The sequence below is a fragment of the Vanacampus margaritifer genome, chromosome 15 (assembly GCF_051991255.1).
Source record: "Vanacampus margaritifer isolate UIUO_Vmar chromosome 15, RoL_Vmar_1.0, whole genome shotgun sequence".
Taxonomy (NCBI): domain Eukaryota; kingdom Metazoa; phylum Chordata; class Actinopteri; order Syngnathiformes; family Syngnathidae; genus Vanacampus; species Vanacampus margaritifer.
The window spans coordinates 20,992,114-21,012,488 of record NC_135446.1 but is presented as its reverse complement, the minus strand read 5'-3'; the positions used below and the strand labels follow the sequence as shown (position 1 = coordinate 21,012,488).

General features: G+C 42.4%; 1 long non-coding RNA gene across 1 annotated transcript in view; it reads right to left on the bottom strand.

The window, feature by feature from the left end:
- Positions 1 to 6,491: 6,491 nt before the first annotated feature.
- Positions 6,492 to 20,375, bottom strand: part of LOC144034962 (uncharacterized) — a 36,693-nt gene continuing 22,809 nt past the window's right edge. Inside the window, exon 3 of the long non-coding RNA XR_013288330.1 lies at positions 6,492 to 6,574. This is a non-coding gene — a long non-coding RNA (uncharacterized LOC144034962). The remainder of the gene's footprint in view (positions 6,575 to 20,375) is intronic.

Genomic DNA, 20,375 nt, shown 5'->3' with positions numbered 1-20,375 from the left:
TCCATTTTGTCAAATCGCTTGGCCAAAATCCTCAGCACGCAACGAGGAAGGCCCGTCACATAGGTTGACAAAAGTCCTCATGCTAATTTTAAGCAACAATCCAGCCACTTCACTTGACGTATTTTCTTGTCATAATTGTTCACGCTGCGTGTTTATGCAACACATCGTCGCGCGACGCCCATTCATTGTGTTGCTAGCGCACTTGAACACGCGTTCTCGACAATCACAATAAAAGGGGGACGTTAGTCGGCCTGAATGCAAACGCTTGATTGAGGAATCCTCCTTTGTGTGCCAGCTGATTGCACTTATTAGCATTTCTTAATGAATATAGATTCAAAAACCTCGCCAATGTGGATGTTAAACTCCGAGGGGCTCGTTTGCCATCCCGGGCGGAGCGTTAATAACCTTTTTACGGACGCCAAATGATTCTCCCGGCCCGGGAGTTGTACGGCGGGATTTGGTTCCTGAATTGCGCTGCGTTTGATGGAATCCAGAAAGCCTAATGACACATCACAAGACGCCTATGCTCTTTGTTCCCGTGACCCACTTTGCCGAGATGGAGGCTCGATTATTACGAAAGGTGCGAGTGTGTGTGTGTGTGTGTGCAATTTAATTAAAGCGTGCCGAGGATGTGACACGCGCACACACTTCTCAAGCTCACCTGCATTATTAAAGGATCTCGAGCCAAGAACAAACACTCAACAATACTTGACTTTCCTTTCACATTTTACATCTGTAGACACAAACACGCACTCTCATGTCCTGATACTTTCATTTGGAGTCAGCCAGTCCTTCCTTAAACACCGCCAGTTGGCGCCGAAAAACGTACTAAAACGTTCCATTTTAAATGTTTTAAGTGTCCCAAAGATGTATTTATATATTTTTTTTAATGCTGCTGAAATGGTTATTACAAAAACGGCTAGCAAGTGGAAGCAGATCAAAAGAGATCAACCAGGGCGACATTGAAAAAAAGCGAATTTATCCACAGTTCTAAACAGATTTCAAAACTCAATTGTCCTTACGTATCGAGCGCGAGTGTGAATGGTTGCTTTTGACTTTTGATGTTGCATTTTGGCGTTCAAATATGCAATCGATCATTTATGCTAGCCCATCTATGATATGATATGTTAGTATTAAGCTAGCAGACTTTAGTTAGTCTCAACTCACAACGTCTAACTCATTGCTAATTTCTGTTAGCATTTACAGCATTTCACATTATGGTAGCATTAAGCTAGGTGACTTTTGAGCATTTTGCTTTTAAAAATAAAATGCCTTTTGTTATACATGTCATGTTTGAGAACATTTTCTTTCTTATTTGGTCTCGTTATATCCAAGGTGGGTCACTGTAAATCCTTCCAAGACGGAAAGTCAAAAGGATGAAAGGAAGGATGGAAGGAAGACGTTTCAATGGAGTCCTGGCACCTCAGCGATGGTAATAATTAAAGCGCCAACATCCGTGTGGAAGCCGTGTCACCCGCTAAGCGCGAGGGAGAAAACATGATCAAATGTGTCTGAGGGGGCGTTTCTCTTTTTTTTTTTTTTTTTGCGGGATGAAAGTCCAAGTCCCCCCCGGGGACGGAACGACGGGTGCCGGGAGGGTCGACATGATGAAAAGGTACGACGGAATAAGGATGCAGATGAAGACGACGATGACGACGACGAAGAAGAAGAAGCAGCAGCGAGATAATCAGAGCAGAAAAAGAGCTCAAAGACGGCGGGGGCGTGAAGGGTAATTTTTTTTTTCTTCCAGGAACCCGCTGGTGGTGCGATGCACCTTTATCCCGTTGTTTTTATTTGCCGCCTCTCACAAGGATTTTTTTTATTATATCCCGAGCAAAGCTTATGGAGGCTGCCAGTCAAACGCCGCCAATAATGCCACAGCCGCCGCTCGCCCGTGAATTCATTCCCCTCCGCATGTTGCTATTCATATTAAAAGACACGCGCTCATAATATTAAAGTCGCACGCGGTGCAGCCATCTTGTTTTTATTAAACAGGGAGCGAGCAGAGCCGGTGCATTGGCCCACTCAGCAAGGACACGCAAACCAAACTGGTTCCCAACCTTTACCGATCTGAGGCGCAAATTCAAAAATCAAACGTGGGCATACGCAAGCAGTGGATGGGGACGATGGGTTTCAAGAATCTTTCGAAATAATTTGGAACCGTGAGCCACATGCTGCTTCACCAGGACGCAATTTGGGATAGGCTGTTTTGGTCAAAACGTGTTTGATTTGGCGATCAGATTTGACATTGTAATCGCCGCTTCATCGAACCTTTTTCCCGCCACTGTACCGATCTCTTCCGATGCGTAAGCACAAATATGGCGGCGACCTGAACATGCTGTCCGGAGCATGCCAGAGCAACAGGTTGCGCTGTAACCCTTAAAATTAACTTGTGGACATTTTTTTCAAACCATTTTAGCTGTTTTGTACAAAACTTACCAAGGTTGGGGGGGATTTGTTTTTGGTCACTTTTCTGTTGGCTCAGCTAATGTACACTATGGAATTTATTTCTTGAAATAGATTTTTGGGGGTGGTTTCAGGCAAAAAAAAAAAAAATGCTTATTCTGCCCCCCAAAATTATTAAAATAATGGATAAATTTACACTGCAATATAGCAAATGCTTCGATGTAAAATGTGGTATGCACGATTCAAAAATCATGCTAATACAAACATTTATATTACATTCAAAGTACTAATCGATTTAAAAGTCGAAGCATTGCAGTTAACCTTAAACTGATTTCCAGTCACTCAACATGCAAACTGGCTAACAACAGCCAATCACACTTATTTGCTGCCACCCACATCACTCACCAGGCCCGAGCCAAGAAAGCCACATGCCCCACGACTCTGGCTGGATTTTGAAGTGTTCGGTTTAGGTGAACGGTATGGGAATTTTTTATTTTTTATTTTTTTTACACGCACGCACGCACGCACGCACACGCACACACACACACATACCAAAAAAAAAATAATTAAAAATTTAAAAATTAAAAAAAAAGGGAGAACAATGATGATGACATGTCAAATGATCAATACTGAGCTCTCCCCCCCCAAAAAAAAAAAAAAAAGAAAGCCACATGCAGTCACATATAGTGTAGAAAACGAGTCATGTTTTGTGCTCGCATTTATTTTCTGTGTTGCCGGCGATGAGAAGGTGAAATGTGAGAGACAAAGGTTACATTTCTATACGGTACAATACTGTTGAAAAAAAAAAACATGTTACAAAATGAAGGCCTGAGGGTGATGGCCATGTCAGCCAATGAGAAGTCTGAACAAAGTCATCTACAAAAAAAACTAAACAAAGACAAGACGAAAAATCCCCTCCACCGCCCGTCAAAGCGTCTTTTTCCAAGCAACCGGTCCTGGCGCGTTTACCGCCAAATGACCCCTTTAGTTGCCTTTTGATTGGGCGGCCCCTAGATTTGCTTAATTAGTTGATGGGGCGGGGGGGGGTGATTTGGGTTGCTTACCGTTGGCGTTTGATGAGAAACATAAGAAAGATTAGGGAGGAGATTTACAGCATCCAGCGAGTTGAAGAAAGGCTCGTCAAACGCTGCTTCATTACTGCGTGACGCACACGCGCACGCACGCACGCACGGATGATCACGCACGGATGATCACGCGTGGTGACGCGCCGTCGAGTCCCCCCGGAATCGCTTTGCAGTGAGAGGGAGGCCCGCTGCGTCGCATTCAAAAAGAATTACAATTAATAATCATATTACACAAGCAGGCGGAGGCCGTCCAGCAAGGGCTGATGTCGAATGAAAATTGAACATGCTAATATACGCACAAGATGACCTGTTTATGAGGAGATATTAAATATGAAATGTACAATTACAAATACCCTGCTGGATGGCATGATTAAGGGGCTCAATTGAATATAAAATATGTATAAAATACAATGCCTGGCAACATATGGCTAAGATGATGTGTTTGACGCTCAATTAAATGTATGAGATTTAATTTTTAATTATTATTTTTTTTTTTTTAATGAAATTTAAAAAAAAAAAAATTTTAAGATAATATGTATGTATAGGAAATACACTAATATGTATTTAAAGATGCTCTTTGTAATAATTTGCCCCAAAATATCTTCAAAATATCTGGAACATCTTCTAATTAGTAGATTTCGGGTCATGTACACATTGTGTACGTGAAGAAGGGTGTGTGCAGTTTCATTCTTTGGCCACAGGTGGCAGTAGCGATTCGATTTTTTTTTGTGTGTGTGTGTTGAGCAGCTTAAATATAAAAAAAAAAAATTAAAGTGTTTTGAGGATCCATTCGATCTTAAATTTATGTAAGCTTGATTGGCTTTAAAAAAAAATTGAAAACTTAATAAAAACTTTACAAAAATGCAATTCAAAATAAATTAAATATAATCGTGTCTGGTTTCTACATAAAAATAATAAAACAATACAAATAAAAAAATGTCATTATAAATAAATATCTGCTAAAACAAGTATAAGATGACATGCATATGATTAAATATATTTTTAATAGTTTAATATTTGGTATCAAAAACAACATTAAAAAAAAAATAAATGCATGTACGCTATAGAAATAATGGGTCTTATATTAGGCAAAAAAATACTAGACTAAAAATATGTTATTTTTTTAAAGTGCAAATACATGTAAAAAAAAAAAAAAAGGAATAAAAATATATAAACCCCATAATTCTGTTTGGTAGGCCACATTAAATATAAAATCCCAAATATATTTGCTGTCGCGATAGCTGCAGAAGATGAGCTCAAGTCAAGTGTTTGTTTGTTTGTTTGTTTGTTTTTCTTTAAAGCGCCTTCAAAGACCAAAGTCAAGGTCAGCTGAGGATTTCCTCCGGGGAAATGAAATGACATCTTACATAAAGTAATAAGAATAAATGCCAACAGTCAATATGTGATTGCGTGCGTGCGCGCGTGCGCGCGGCTCGTAAAGCCGCGAGCTTGGCGAGACAGAGGGACGACGCCGCCCTCTCATCCCTGCCACGATGCGGCCCTGTCAACTGGCATGTTATTAAAAACAAACACACACGCACGCACACACACTCACGCTTACACTAAATCCATTGTGGGGATTTCAGGCCAATATGAGCCACTTGACCAAGTTTGTCCAAGTCAAGGTCAACACTTGGCGGACAGTTCAATAGGAACACCCGCGCACTGCAGTTTGCTTCAGATTTGAAAGGGGGCGCACAGACGAGATTTTACACGGCCATATCATTTTTGTCTCGGTTTTGTTCATAAGCTAAAATGTCCGTAGATTTTAGTCAATTTTTTTTTTTTTTGGGAGATCTCAGTATTGATCATTTGAAATGTCATCATCATTGTTCTCCCTTTTTTTTTTTTTTTTTCTATTTTTTTTTTTTTTTTTTTTTTTTTTTAGTCAACTTTTATGAAGTGAAGTACATTTTCGTTTTGTCTTCATTCGTCGACGAAAACGCATACGGTCACACTCGGGCTATTTCTTCCGTAGCATACTGAAGCCTTTACGGTAAGGCGGGTACACGCATTAAGACAATCGGGCTATTTCTGTCACCATTTTGTCCCCTCCCAACCAGGGACATCAAACACCTGACAATTTTATGTTCACATTATATTCATACGATTACGTGTGAGCTGTGTCAAGAGTGGATTCGTCCCGACAAGTGGGTCCAAAACCAAATCTTAAATAATGAACCAGTTCAATATTTACAATAAAAAAAAAAATCGTCATGTGTGTGGTGGGAAGTGAACGGAATGCGGCCAAACAAGCTTTCATATATTTGGTGGATTATTCTCAAACGATGAACTTGCCTGTCTTCTGCCCCAACGAGGTAAGCATGAGAATATGGCGCAGGTTTGTCTGCTGGAAAAGGGCGCGAGGAGTGAACGGGATTGCGATTAAATGCGCTTGCCGCCTGTTCTTTATGCATCAGATGTGGGAGCACTCAGGGCGGCTCAAGCTAATTCTCTCCCTGAAGAAAGCAATTAGAGAAACGTACTCATCTAATGCTCAGCGGAGGCGGCAGCGATGGAGGGATGGTGGGGTCGGGTGGGGGGGGGCGGGTGGATGTGGGAGTTCCCGTGTGGGTGGCTGATCTGTGCACCGGTGATGCTTTTTTTTTTTTTTTAATGACGTTTTCCAAGAACCATTCAGTCCGCGTCCAATTATGGCAACTAATTTCATCAAAATGTGTCGCTGAGAAAAAAAAAAAAAAACGCTGGCTGCTGAGTACAGTCATGAGCGCCATCATTTGACCTGATGCTCGGGGGAGTCCACGTAGAAGAAGAGCAAGGAAAAAGAAAGACCAAGAGGAGGCAGATAAAGACGACGAGTCTGGTGGAAGAACGCAAACACAACCGAGGTTTGTCCTCGTTTTGGTTCAGGTCAGTGTTAGTCAATCACGTCTCGTGTTATATTGCCCTCCAGTGCAGCAGGGGGCAGCATGTTTCAACTTCCAACATCCTAAACACTCACCTTCACCATAAGATGGAAACTGTTTGAGGGTGGGGGGGGGGGGGGGGGGGTTGTTTTTGCAGCACATTCCGAGGCTTGACTCTGCTTAACTTCTCAGGAATTTTGCACTGGGTTGGGACTTCTAAAAATAGATGGGAGGAAGCAAAACACAAACACAAAAATCACTACTGGATTCCAACATAGCAGCGGGCCCAGAAGGCCGCACAGTTGACTTTTAACATCTTCTTGTATTGGTGCAGAGGGCAAAGATGAAACCGTTTATTTTGGGGTTAGTGACCCCGAAAGGTGGAAATTCTACTGTAGAATGACCTGATATGAACCCCAGAGTCGAAAGGTCACTTCTGAAGTGTACTGTACACAAACATGTTTCAACAAATGCATTCTTTTTAAGGGGCGGCGTGGCTCAGTGGTAGAGTGGCCGTCTCTCATCCGTGAGGTTGTGGGTTTGATGCTCACCCCTTGAGCAAGACACTGAACTGAATTAATTTAAAAAATTTTTTTTTTTAGTTGTGTGTATATACACACACGTATCCCATGTTGCCTCGACATTGAGAATTTCCACTTTTTTTTTTATTGGTTCTATTTAAGTCGTATTCTTCTTGCTCCTCTCAGAGTAACCTTTCCGAGAAGATCCGTGTTGACATTTCCCAGCCCCAAGAACAGATCGCTTGTCCCCTCTTGACGCGACCATTCCTGAGGAAAAAAAAAATTAATAAATCCTACTTTGAACGTAAAGCGGACCTCGGCAGTTCTACGCAAGCTGGAGCGACTCCCCCCTCGTGGCTGTGATGTTTATTTGTGGAGTGGATCACCCCCGGAACCTGTCATCTCCTGCTGCTTTGTTGACTGACCGATTGGACGCGACAGGAAAAGATGGGGGACGTATGTGTGTGACAATTTGTGTGTGTTTGGACAAGGGGGGGGCTCGAGGTGGGCAGCGGAAAATGGGAAGGGGGGGTTGGGGGGGGGGGGTTCTGTCACCTCCAATTTGCACAAAACCAACTGGTACCAATAAACATTCACAAAGGCAAGTTGAGGACGAATACATCTAATCTGAACCTTTTCCAAGGTTTGGCGACCACAGTTATGCTAAGCTAATGCGAGCTAATAGGCTAGCTGAGGGAGCGCCAAAATAAATGTCCAGCGCGCTGCAGTCTCAAGATTGAATGGTCAATTACACGAAGGTGACGCGACGACGCCGTCACTCTCGGGTTGTTTTTACGTCTTCTCCCATCCAAACTTCGGTATTGACGCCTTCGCCGGGTGGAGGCTCCGTGTCAGCACAAATGAAGTCCGTCAGTCAGTCAGTCAGCGGTGTCTGTCGCTTGCTGCCACCGCCACCGTCTGGCCTTGACTTACCGTTTCATCCACAGAGCAAAAAAAAAAATAAATGCACTCACGCTTCCCAGCGCTCGCTGATGACAGTCTTGATTTAATTAGCCACCAAACCTGCGCGCTTGACCCAAGTAACTCGGTGTTACTCAAAACATCAATGACGTCAGTGAAATCCCCCTTAACGATGATCTCGTCCTCAACCGTGGCCAGGAGTAATCAAACAACTTGCAACTTAAATTGTTTATTGATCCATTTTATTGAGTTATTTTGAAAGGTTTTTTTTTTGTTTGGTTTAGAAACATTTTCAAGAATTTTTTTTAGTTCTTCCAAGAAAAAGTTTTTTAGGGCACTTTTCTAATGTCTTTATCCACCAACCAACCACCCCACCATTCAATTTCAGTTTATTTTATTTGGAAGAAAATATTGTTTTGAGGAACCTTTATAGTTTTGGAGAATTTTTTTCCTAGAAGCAATTCAAAATGTTTTTTTTTTTTTTGTTTCCAACAAAAATAAATGTATCTTAAAAAAAAAAGGGTAACTTCTATTTTATTTTCTTGCTAACTTATTGGGAGTGAAATATATATATTTCTCGGAAATCGTTAAAAAAAAAAAAAGTGAAAAAGGTTCAGATAAAAATTAATGTTGAAAAGATTTTAGAAAAAAAATTGCGCAAGAAAAAAAATTCTTTCAAGCAAGTCATATATTTTTACAGATTTTTTTTTTTTAACAATTTCTTTTTCAAGCAAAAAGGGATCTTTAAACATTTACTTGTGAGAACAAGTTAATTTAACAAAATGTAATAAAAATTTGGGGTTTAGTTTTTTCTGGCTCATGTTCCTTGTGAGAGTATTCATTTTGTGTTTCACTGTCTTTTTCAATATTTTCTTTCACTCCCCTTCTGAAGCTCGCTCACAATTCTAATTTTGCTTATCAATACTTGGGGGGGGAAATAGACCAGGCGACGGCTCATTACTCAAATAAAAAAAAAAAACTCATAAGTCACAAAGAAAAAAGTGAAACTTGGCTTTTTCCCTGACAGTGGTGAAAACGTTTAGCGGCCGCTACCATCACCGCAGCAAGATGGGCCCACCTGTTTGCGTCTGGCAGATGGGCGCAACCCACCCAGCCCCGCTTGCCCCCCCCCCCCCCCCAGACAACAACTAGAAGCACCTAATTACTTGTGATAGCTAACGGCCGACATGTTTTGTATTTAATGAAGACACGTTTGGTAACGAGCTGCTGCTGCTGCTGCTAATTCAATCAAGTGCGTCAATAGGTTGAGCAAAAATGTCATGCGAATCGACGCTTATTTTAACAGCACAAATGCTACATTTGCATCTTGGCATTTGTACATGAGCTCATTTTATTTAAGTGCCTCTTCTTTTCATATTCAAATCTTTGATGCTCCAAAATGTGAAACGAATTTTAGGAATGTTGACTTGTCGGATTAAAAATTATTATTTTTTTTTAATGCTGATGTAAAATAACTTGTTTCATATAGTATAATAAAATTGTTCATGCTTTAAAATGTAAAATCTCTTTTTCAATTTGCTTATTTTTCTTCTTCTTCTTTTTTTTACGCGATTCCCTACTTACTTGTTTTTCCTGACCGGATCCCTCATCATTTTGCTTATCTATGTATTTTTTTTTGTATCCAGTCCCCCGTATATTCATGGCTTTTTTTCAAGTCAATATTGACTTTTTGTGTGTTTTTGGGGGATGAACTGATTTGATAAACGAGTCGATTGAGTTATGAGCTTGGCCGTGAGTCAAATTCAACTGCACATTATTTGTAGCAAACAGATCATTTTCCAACCACTGTGAAGTGAAACGGGATCATTTAAGGACAATAAAAAAATAAAAAAAAAAACTGTTGGCTGACCAGCCACATGCTGCTTTACCACCTCAACGTGTCCTGGTCTTGCGCAAGATGAAGTTGTCCTATTTCCAGAGTCCAGGCTGCTTTTTTCTCCCCCAAACAAAAGCGCGGCGATGACCTAAGTGCTGGGCTGGCGGTGGGGGTCGGCGGGGTTGCTTTTAGCGCGGCGGGGCCCGGCGAGAGCGCGGCGGCGGTCGGCGGGTGTCCCGCCCGACTCTTTTGTTGGCCTCCTTTTATCCGCTTGACGGCCAAGTGAGGAAAATCGATGGTGCCGCTTTCACTTCGCAGCTTGTCCTCTACTTTGCTTTTTATTTCCACCTTTGCTGACGCCCTGACACGCTCGCGCGTGCGTGTAAACATGCACTCCTCCATTGTTTCAGACCTTTACGGGGGCATGTGATGTCAAAATGACATTTTAATAATTTACAAACAAAGTGATACATCGATTCAATGCTGTTTATTGTTACATAAGGTATATCACAGGTGACTCTACTTTAAGTTGGGCAATTATTACATACAGCGAGGAAGGAAGGAAAAAGGGTGTAGGGACATAAGCGAAATAAAATTGGCTTGTTGATGAAGTGCTGCATCCAGCAGTGAAAACAGCGGATTCCGCCAGTTGAAGCCACTAACCTCGTCGCAACACCCTAGCATCACATTCACGAAAGCCTTTCTTGTCGTCACCCCCCAGCGGAGGGAGCAGGGGGAAGATGAAACTGGAGCGCCCCCTCAAAACAGACAAATGGTTGCACCGTGTGAAAGGTTTTTTGCGGGGGAAACTACTCCATTTGTCTCCTTTAATTGGTCCTCCAGAGATTGCGTCCATTTGTTTGTGAGGCCTGCAGCAACAGGATTTCGCCGCAGCGCTTGGCCGTCTGTTTGCATCGCGGCTTCCGGAGAACTCCTAAAGCGTAAGCGTCCGACGGCATGTTGGTGCGGCGGGGAAGTGCCATGATGATGGGTCGCCACGTGAACGGCGCCGTCTCTCCGGGGTTTTACTCATTTGGAAGATCTCACACTTTTTGTCAGCTGTTTGCGCAATTATGCTACTGCGGCCGCTCATTTCCACCCGCCACCCAAACATTGATAAAAAAGGGGCGGCGGTGGAATTCTCTGGAGTTTCAATTACCCTGTGCAAAAAAAAAACCTACCAATATATGTCCAGTCATTGTCTGTAGCGATTGGCGTCATGAAGGAAATGCGGAAATTTACTTGGCTATGAGGTGGGACTGGTCACCAGTTATTTGCAGGACACACAAACAACCGATTGGTCCCCAGTATATATATTTATTTATTTATTTTTTGACAAAGCAAGAAACAAGCGTGAAGCTGCAACTTTTTTTTGCGAGTCACCTGGCTTGCCAATGCGACCGCTCCAGACGGTAAAGGCGGTTGCCGTGGCAACCAGCCGTCACCACTTCATGTGTGGGCTGCACTTTTTGTTGTTGTTTTTTTTTTTTAATCTGCAGGCGTCTAAAAGCCGTCCAGCTCCCGGCCTGTCAATTTGCGGCTCGAGTGGTTTCAAGGTGAGCCCGGCCGAAGAAACGGCGACCCATCTTCTCTCAGTCCCAACAGGCACCCCCCCGCCCACGTCGCCGCTCCGCGCAAACAATGAAATTTGTTTTCGGCGCGGATGAGCATAATTGCGTGTAATTGTTATAGGCTGGCGACGTTTAAAAACACATGCGGAAAGTGATGAAGTCGCGCGTAAAATTAAAACCAAAACGGAAAATCAACAACAAAACATGCTTGCTTGACTCCAACACAAAGTTTGTTCCTTCATATACACAAACAACAGAACAAAAATATATATGGAAAAAGTCAGTGTTGAGTGTTTTAAGTTTTAAGTGAGCCGGAAAGCACCGATACGATATAGTTCAAATATATGCATCTGTCTTTTCACTCGAAAAATGGCTTAAATCCGCCCCTGCTCACAGCCACACAAAATGAGAGCTTGTGTGTACCTAATCTATCGTCCGGCGGATGAGGAGAATATTTGCCGCTAATTGGTGTGGGGGGGGGACGCAGATGCGTGAAGCAGATGGACGCACCAAGACGTGAAAAAAACGGCAAGATGACAGACGAGCGGCGGCGGAAAGATGCGAAGAGAGAACGGAATTGGCGGCGGAATTGGCGGCAAACCGACGGCAAAGCTAGCAAAAAAAAAAAAAAGTGGGATTCACGCGGCTGCGCCTCCTTGCGCCATCCTGACTGACGGCAAAAAATAAAGATGCTAATTAGAGAGGCCGGCTGACGTGAGGCAGGTTTAAAGGCTAATTAGCATAAAAATCCTACATGCCGTATTTTTACCCCGTCTAATCAACACCCTCACACGTACGCGGTTCTCACATGTGAAAAGGGGAAGGAAAAAAAAAGCGCTTTGACGCAATTAGAATGGAAAATTAGCATCCTGGAGAAGGAAGCCATTGTTTCTCATCACTTTTTGTTGCTGGGGAAGAAAGGAGACGATGACATGTTTGTTCGAGCGCCCAAGGAAGAAAGACGCCGGAATGTGACAGACTGAGGAACGGTCGCCGGATTTTATTGGCCCAACTTCAGCGTCACCAAATCCACCAGGAGGCACTTTGCCAAGCGTTTGGACACATTTTTACATTTACACCAAATGGCTCGTCATATTTGCAGTGAAGGTTTACACGCCGTCGCTGACACGATATTTTGCGACTTACTTTTTTTGAAGCGTTCGATCGACCTTTGCTTTCACTTCTGACAAAGGTCTTGCGAAAACCGAAAGCCACATTGAGGTCGCTATGACCCCAAAGTGGCACTCTGAGAATACTGGACCAGGGTCCGAGCCCCCAAAATCGGGTCACCCTTGGAGCTCCGACAGATGGCGCCGATCTGCTATTGATGATGACCGCGATGAAGAGAACGCCGCCTTCGGGGGAACCATATGCTAGGCTCAAGCTAGCCAATGACATCCAACTCTGTGATTGGCTGAAGAAGCCGCAAAGCAGGTTGTGATTGGTCGGCGGGTCGGAAGGCAAAAGGAGGACAATTTTGCAAGTGTGGCTTCACCTCGCTTTGCGACGCCGCTTTTGCCAAGACAATTATCGCCTCCCGCGTCGACATGACGAGCCCGCCCGCCCGGCCGGCCCGTATCCACGGCCCCGTCGCCGTGACAACCACACACACCCGAGTTGCCAAGCCCGGCAGGGAGGTGGTGGTGGTGGTGGGGGTCGCACGCCATATGAGCTCACACAATCGTTGCCTTCTGGAGCTTTCACGAACGGAACGGCATCTGTTGGCTTACTTTGAAAATAAACACTTGCGCCGTTGCCTCCGCAGAGGAATGCGGAGGTTTTCAAAAGTGCGGGTGTTGAGGAAATGCGCGGGTGTCGAAGATTTGGGGTGTTGAAATATCAACCCTGTCAGGCGCGACCCAAAGTGTTGAACGGTGTTCATCCATACTTTTTCCAGTAAAATGGTTCAACGCTCAACCTTTTCCAGGTAAAAGTTGAACACAAAAGTTGTTTTTTTTTCCAAAACGAGTGATTTCAACCTGCCAACATTAAAATTGCTCTAACTTTGACCATTTTTTAGGTATCACCACCTATTACACATCTATATGAATAGCTTAGTTTTTATTTGTAGAGACATAAGCCTGATTTTGTGAAAACGCATCACGTACCTTTTTTTTCTCCATGAATATTGTTATTACTTGTAATTTATCTAAATATAATAATAATAATAAAAAATTGGGGATTTCCATTCAATAAAGCAATTATTGAATGAGACAGGAATGACAAAAGAATGGAAAAAATACAACACAACTGATTTGATCCCACCGGCGACCGATTCACGTATTGATCACGCGTCTCTTGAAAAAAAAAGGTGACATGTTTACGTGCCGTAGGCGTGTAATCACCTGTCGGATAAATCTAGCCTCAATTAGTCGCCGGCTCGCTAGCGACCGTAAATCAGAGCCTGCCCCGCCACCTTTTATACTCGCCGCATACGGAGACAGCGGCGGTGGCGGCTAATTTGTGTTAATGCCTCCCGAGCGGAAAAATTCGAACGCCCCCGAAAGCAGCCAAAGGTTAGCGGACGTTTCCTTCCATCGAGCGGAAGAGATCGATGCGAGTGAAATTCGCTCGTCTCGTTTTGGATTGATGACGCCGATTGTCACCCAACTCTTCAGCAAAGCAACAAAGTATAATGAATACTTTGTTACATACGCCCTTAAACACGCACTGAATATGTGTTCAAACTAATGCAAGCTGCCTTTTTCTTTTACTAATCTATTCGGGCTTATTTCGAACCCAGCACTTACAGTTGTACTGTTCATTTTCCATGCACGCAAACTGGCCGAGAATATTTTCATAATTATCATCTACATCAAGCTGTGAACTAAAGATCTTGCTATAGAATCTTTGTGCAGTTTGTCACTTTTTTTTTTTACTCGCAACTGCCACCTCTGGCCCAAAGCGGAACTGCAGCCTCCCCAAAGAAACTGTGGAGTGTGCAGGGTCTGCACACTTCCTACTTTAAAGGGAAGATAAAAGCTGATCGGTGCTAAACAGTCAGGGCATTTCGGACTCATCTGGGCATCGGTGGCACATGCGTGATGTAGAAAAAGTTTTTAACATTATCGTGTTAAATGGCACAATGCACCAAGTACTGTGATTTTCTTCAAAATATACACAGTCGTAATATAGCATGGGAAGAAAAAAACAAAACAATTACAAGCCAATTTTGTGAAAACAGGAATGAAGTCAAAATGTTAGGAGAAAAAAAAAATCCAAAAAGATCAGAGACTAAAGGCAGAATACTGTAAAATAAAAGGCCAACAATTATGATAAGATAAAATAAGTCAAATAACAATAAAGTTGCTATTTTACATAAAACGAACTTTTGTCCTTTATGACAATAGTCAAAAGACTTTCTTTTCTTTTTTTGTTTAACTCTTTGACTGCCAGACGTTTTCAGAAAAGGGACGCCGTGGGTGCCAGCCGATTTTAAGCATTTTGACTGATCTTTCAAGGTCCATAGAAAATTATGTGTTTGGACTATGGAACCACACATACTGCCAAAACAAGATTGGACTCATCTTCCATCAGAAAAAAAAAAAGTTTGTTTCTACCTTATTCCATTTTTGAGTAATCAACAATAGAAAATGGTTAGTTTCACCTGTTTTGAAAAAAAAACGTCTTTTAACGTCTTTGGCACTCCTCCATAGGATTTTACGAAATGTTATTTAACGTTTTTGGCAGTCAAAGAGTTAAGAGATGACGCCAAAATTTGAGCCACATGCTCCTCGTGAATAGTCAGGTTTTCATCTAATTGTTTCGAGTTTTTTTTAAGCGAATTTACTGAAAATGCACAACACGGACATGCGACTTATGCCGGATTTCCTTCTGTTTCTTCTTTTATAAATATTGAGAGCGGACTCCGCCGCTGTAGGTGGCGCTATACACCATAGAAATGTGATCCACCAGAAATTTAAAAGAAGACGAAGAAGAAGACCAGGAAGCGACGGTGAAGGTATGAGTTTGCTTTTGTAATTCTTGATAAAACCGTAGCGTGTCTTTGCCGTTTTCCTTTGAAAATAGCATTAATATTCGCTTCTTTAATTAATTGCAAAAAGATTTCTGTTTCGTCATCCCCCCTCCGCAAACATTATAGTCCCACATTGCTTTGGGATTACAAACGTAAAACGTGCCACGTGTATCCAGTCTTGTCAGCGTTTATTCACAAAGCCATTTTCCATAGCCAAAATCCACTTCTTTTTTTTTTCTCGATACGCTTCAAAATCCACTCCCTCCAAGCGTAAAAACATTTTGGAGAATTTTGGGCCCTTTTTCGAATTTCTAGCGTTTCCGTTCAGTTTTATTTTCAAAATCCCAATAAAAATGGGTGGATGGAAACCCAACTAACCCAAATACTTCCTGGTTTATGACAACTTACTGCCCTAAAGTTGAAATGAGGGAATTTGGTGGCCATGATTGATGATTTTGTGCGAGCATCTCCAGCGCCGTCCCGCTGTTTTCATGTCTGGCGCTCGGAAGATGAAAGCAACCGAGCGGCATTTTTGATTTCTTTATGTTGTGTCACTGAAATTGGCAGCTTGGCCCTTTGTGGCGCTTTCAAAGCGGCGGCTCCTAAAATATTGAGCAACAACTGAGTCGATGTTGCGGTTCGAGCGCAGCCCGCTAATAAAGGAGATGCGAGCGGTCGCCCGGAGAGCCGAGCACGGAAATAATTTCAACAACGCAGCAATAAAGAGGAAGCCTGGGCTGAAAGCACCGTTAGCGGTGCCTGTTTTAAGCTAGGCCAGAGCCTCGCAAATATTCAATATTGTGAATTGTGACTCACACAAGTTCGATTTACATTTGGCAGCAAATTTTTCCTTGACGGGCTTTACTTCCACTTGATTGCTGACGGCTCCGACAACATGATGCAGACCAATCTTTGAGTAGCACCGGAGATATACCTTAAAGCAACAGTAAGGAACTTTCCGTTTACGTTGATTATGGCGACCCCATATGGACAAAAGCGGTATTGATATGTCTGAACGAAGACCACATTTCCTATGAGGACAAGCGCATTGCAAATATGGGCCAATGTTTATCCTCGACTGTCCTTTCATTTTGACGTATGCCATCAAGCAGTCAGCACATTTATGTTTTTTTTGGTAGTTTTTTTGTGTGGCAGTGTTCCTACCATCCTCCTCAAAGTTGCGCTGTGCCAGTAAAAATACTGCAGACCCCGTCAGGCCACGGCAAAGGTACCATTCAACTCGTTTGAAGTCCATGTTTCCTCAGAATATTTTATTAGCTCTTTGACTGCCAGACGTTTTCAGAAAAGGGAAGCATTTTTGACTGATTGTTCAAGGTCCACAGAAAATTATGTGTTTGGACTATGGAAACACACATACTACCAAATGAAAGATTGGACTCTCATCTTTCATCAGAAAAAAAAAGTTTGTTTCTACCTTATTCCGTTTTTCAGTAATCAACAATAGAAAATGGTTAGTTTCACCTCTGTTTTGAAAAAAAAACATCTTTTAACGTCTTTGGCATTCCTCCATATGATTTTACTAAACGTTATTTAACGTTTTTGACAGTCAAAGAGTTAAGCTTGAAAAGTTCCTTAGTGCTACTTTAAAAGAGAAAAATGTAAAGTATTTTCCTTAGCAATCAAATGTACATGTTGCGCTTTTCTCCCAGATTTATATGTCATCCACAGTGGCAAGTTCACCATAAAGGTATCAAATCATGTGAAAACGCAGTGAAAAAAGTTGGTGTGAGGCAACCTAAGATGGCCGCCGGTGGCTTCCCTTCTGCCAGTGACTAAGCGGCATTGACACTTTTTTACAGACCCATACCATTTAAATTTTCAAACTGCGAGCAAAGATATTTCTTTTTCTTATGCTGCACATTTTTTTGTTTTTTTACTATTTTTTGGGTGCGATTTAGGGCACTTCAGGAAAAGGCATCAAATGACATTTAGGGCATTTCTATTGCTGTCAAATGTCAAAAGTGCTGAAATTCAGGCATCTGGGAAGGCTTTTAAATAATGAAAAATAAAAAAGGAAAAAGCTTAAAATGCCCCCTTGACAGGAAATGCCAAACAATCAAAGAGGCCTTACTTCATTAGAGGGTGACATTCTTATTTTGGCGGCGATATTGCCAAATATGTACGTACATAATAACACATCCAGCAGGCCCTCCCGGCTGTTGACAAGTGCACAATAGTGCGGGCGCTCTCGCAATAACACAAAAAGATATTTTTCGAACGTCGCTTCTAATTATTTCTCCCTGCGTAATTTAATCCGCCGGGGCGCATATTTTTTCCATTCCCCCTCGGAGCGCCGCGAGGCGTTGGCTGCCATTGTCTCTGAAATTGGATTATGATAACCTGTCAGCGCTTGGATTCCGTAAGATATTAGCGTTGCCGCCGTGGCGCAGACGAGCGAGCGAGCGCCGGTGGGGTGGGGTGGTGGTGGGGGGGGGGTATTGCAAAAGGGCGGCGAGCTGTGTTTAATGCTTTTCATCGGCTGTTGCCGGCGACCGCGCTGACCCGGCCACACGTTTTACTTCCTGAGCTCTGACACCGAGATCCATTAAACACGCCGACCGGGAAACACGCGCCGTTTGGATCTCTCTTGGAACAAACAACTTCAAGGTTCAAAAGAAAAAACAACAGCGAGAGAGCCAGAGAAAAAATACAATTTGTGCGGAATTAACAGAAGTGTTGAAAGGTAGGATGCTGGACTCCAGTCGGGATTGGTCACCAAATATGTGATATGCAGGGTACATGCTAGAAAACACGTACTTCTTAAAACAAGCCATTTTAATCAACTAATGTTGATGAATAATATTTTTAACTCTTTGACTGCCAGACGTTTTCAGAGAAGGGATGCCGTGGGTGCCAGCCAATTTAAGCATTTTGACTGATCTTTCAAGGTCCACAGAAAATGTTGTGTTTGGACTATGAGAACACACATACTACCAAATGAAAGATTGGACTCTCATCTTTCATCAGAAAAAAAAGTTTGTTTCTACCTTATTCCGTTTTTCAGTAATCAACAATAGAAAATGGTTAGTTTCACCTCTGTTTTGAAACAAACGTCTTTTAACGTCTTTGGCACTCCTCCCTAGGATTTTACTAAACGTTATTTAACGTTTTTGGCAGTCAAAGAGTTAACATGATTTCCATCATTTTTGATGCATTAATTTGAAGCACATTGCAAAATTCAGGTGTACTCGATGACGACGCAACCACACGGCAGAAAGCATTAAAAGTCAATGTGCTGAAATTGACGGCAATGCAACCGGAATTTTGCTAAGTGCATCAAATTATACATTGAAAATGATAGAAATATTATTTATCAACATCACAATTCTCTTTCTTTTTTTTCTTTTTTTTTAAAGAAATATGTGTTTCTTACCATGTACCCTAGACGCCACTTTATGGACACGTATACCGTAAGTCATTTAACAAATTTTCACTGAAGCAACCCCCTTCGCTCCCGGCTGTTTTACTGGATTTTGACTGATTTTGCAAGGCCCACAGAATATTGTGTTCTATTGCAATAAGAACATGGAACCTATAAAAAAGAAAGATTTGAGTCTCTTTTTTCATCAGGAAAAAAAAAGTATGTATCAGTTTTGCATCAATTAGCATTAGAATATAGCTAAGTTTCATCATTATTCACAAACCTCGTTGCAACATGGCCGTGGCTGATCTCTTATACTCCTGCTGAACGTTTTTTTTGTCAAAACTACCATTACACTTTAAGCGACCTCTTCATGTCAGAAGCTGTATCAAAGCCTTCTGTATGCGCTAGCATAAAAGAACATAAAAAAAACGTATAAATGTGTTTTGGGGAGTGCAGGACAAAGTATTAAAAAACGTATTTATACGTTTTGGGGGTTTTGCCCAAAATTAATTTGATAACTACATTATTTCTGTAAACAATTAATACACCTTTAAAACCTTTTTTTTTTTTTTTCCACTTGCTGTCGACTGAAGATGACATCAACTATGCTGAGGAAGTAACGACCAATCATGGCTCATCTGTTTTCTGGGTTTGGTCAGCAAACTGAGCCATGATTGGTCGTCACCTACTTCCTCAGCACAGGTGATGTCATCTTCAGTCGACAGCAAGTATAAAAATTAAGTTTTAAGATATTAACTCTTTGACTGCCAAAAACGTTAAATAACGTTTAGTAAAATCCTATGGAGGAGTGCCAAAGACGTTAAAAGACGTTTGTTTCAAAACAGAGGTGAAACTAACCATTTTCTATTGTTGATTACTGAAAAACGGAATAAGGTAGAAACAAACTTTTTTTTTTCTGATGAAAGATGAGAGTCCAATCTTTCATTTGGTAGTATGTGTGTTTCCATAGTCCAAACACAAAATTTTCTGTGGACCTTGAAAGATCAGTCAAAATGCTTAAATCGGCTGGCACTGGCGACATCCCGTTTCTGAAAACGTCTGGCAGTCAAAGAGTTAAGGCTCAATGTGTCAAGTATTCCTTTAAATTCATCAGCTGGAAATATTTACTATTTATTTCTTAATTCTTATTCCACCAGTGCAGTATTGATCATAATATCGTGTTTAAACTAGTGGGGGTCACGTGACTTTTTCCCGGACGAAGTCGAGGCCCTCCTTGGACTAGCCGCAGTTTTTGGAATGAAGAGGAGGCGGCGCCGCTTGCTTTTCTTTGGGTTTTGAAGCTGCAGCGTCTCGCTGTTCTTTTTCGCCGGCGACGCGGTTACCTCAGCAGCGGCGGCGGCGCACGCACGCACGCACGGCAGCTTTTATTGCGATCGCGCGAGATCACAAAGCATCTTTTGTTTCTCCACGCTCACAAAGGTAAGTGTGTTGGCGGGGGCAAAGAAAGCGTTTACTGTCAAGTTGGCGGCAGCACTCCCGCTCCCCCCCCGCCACACCAACAACGCCCTCAAAAGGCATCTCCTGCACGTCTGATGTGCGTGTCAGCTTCTTCGCGTTTAATAACGGCGCTTTGAAGCGCCTCGTGATGACTGACAAGACTGACTGAGGTCTTCCTCACTTTGAAAGCGGCGACTAAAACCCGAGCGCTGACGCCGTCGCGACCCACCAGAGTTGGCGTCAACACCAGGGGCCTCATGTGCTAAGACTTGTGTGGCGTTCATACTAAAAAAACGCCGTACGTCCATATCCAGAAAACGTCGCACGCATTCAAAAATCCAGATGTAC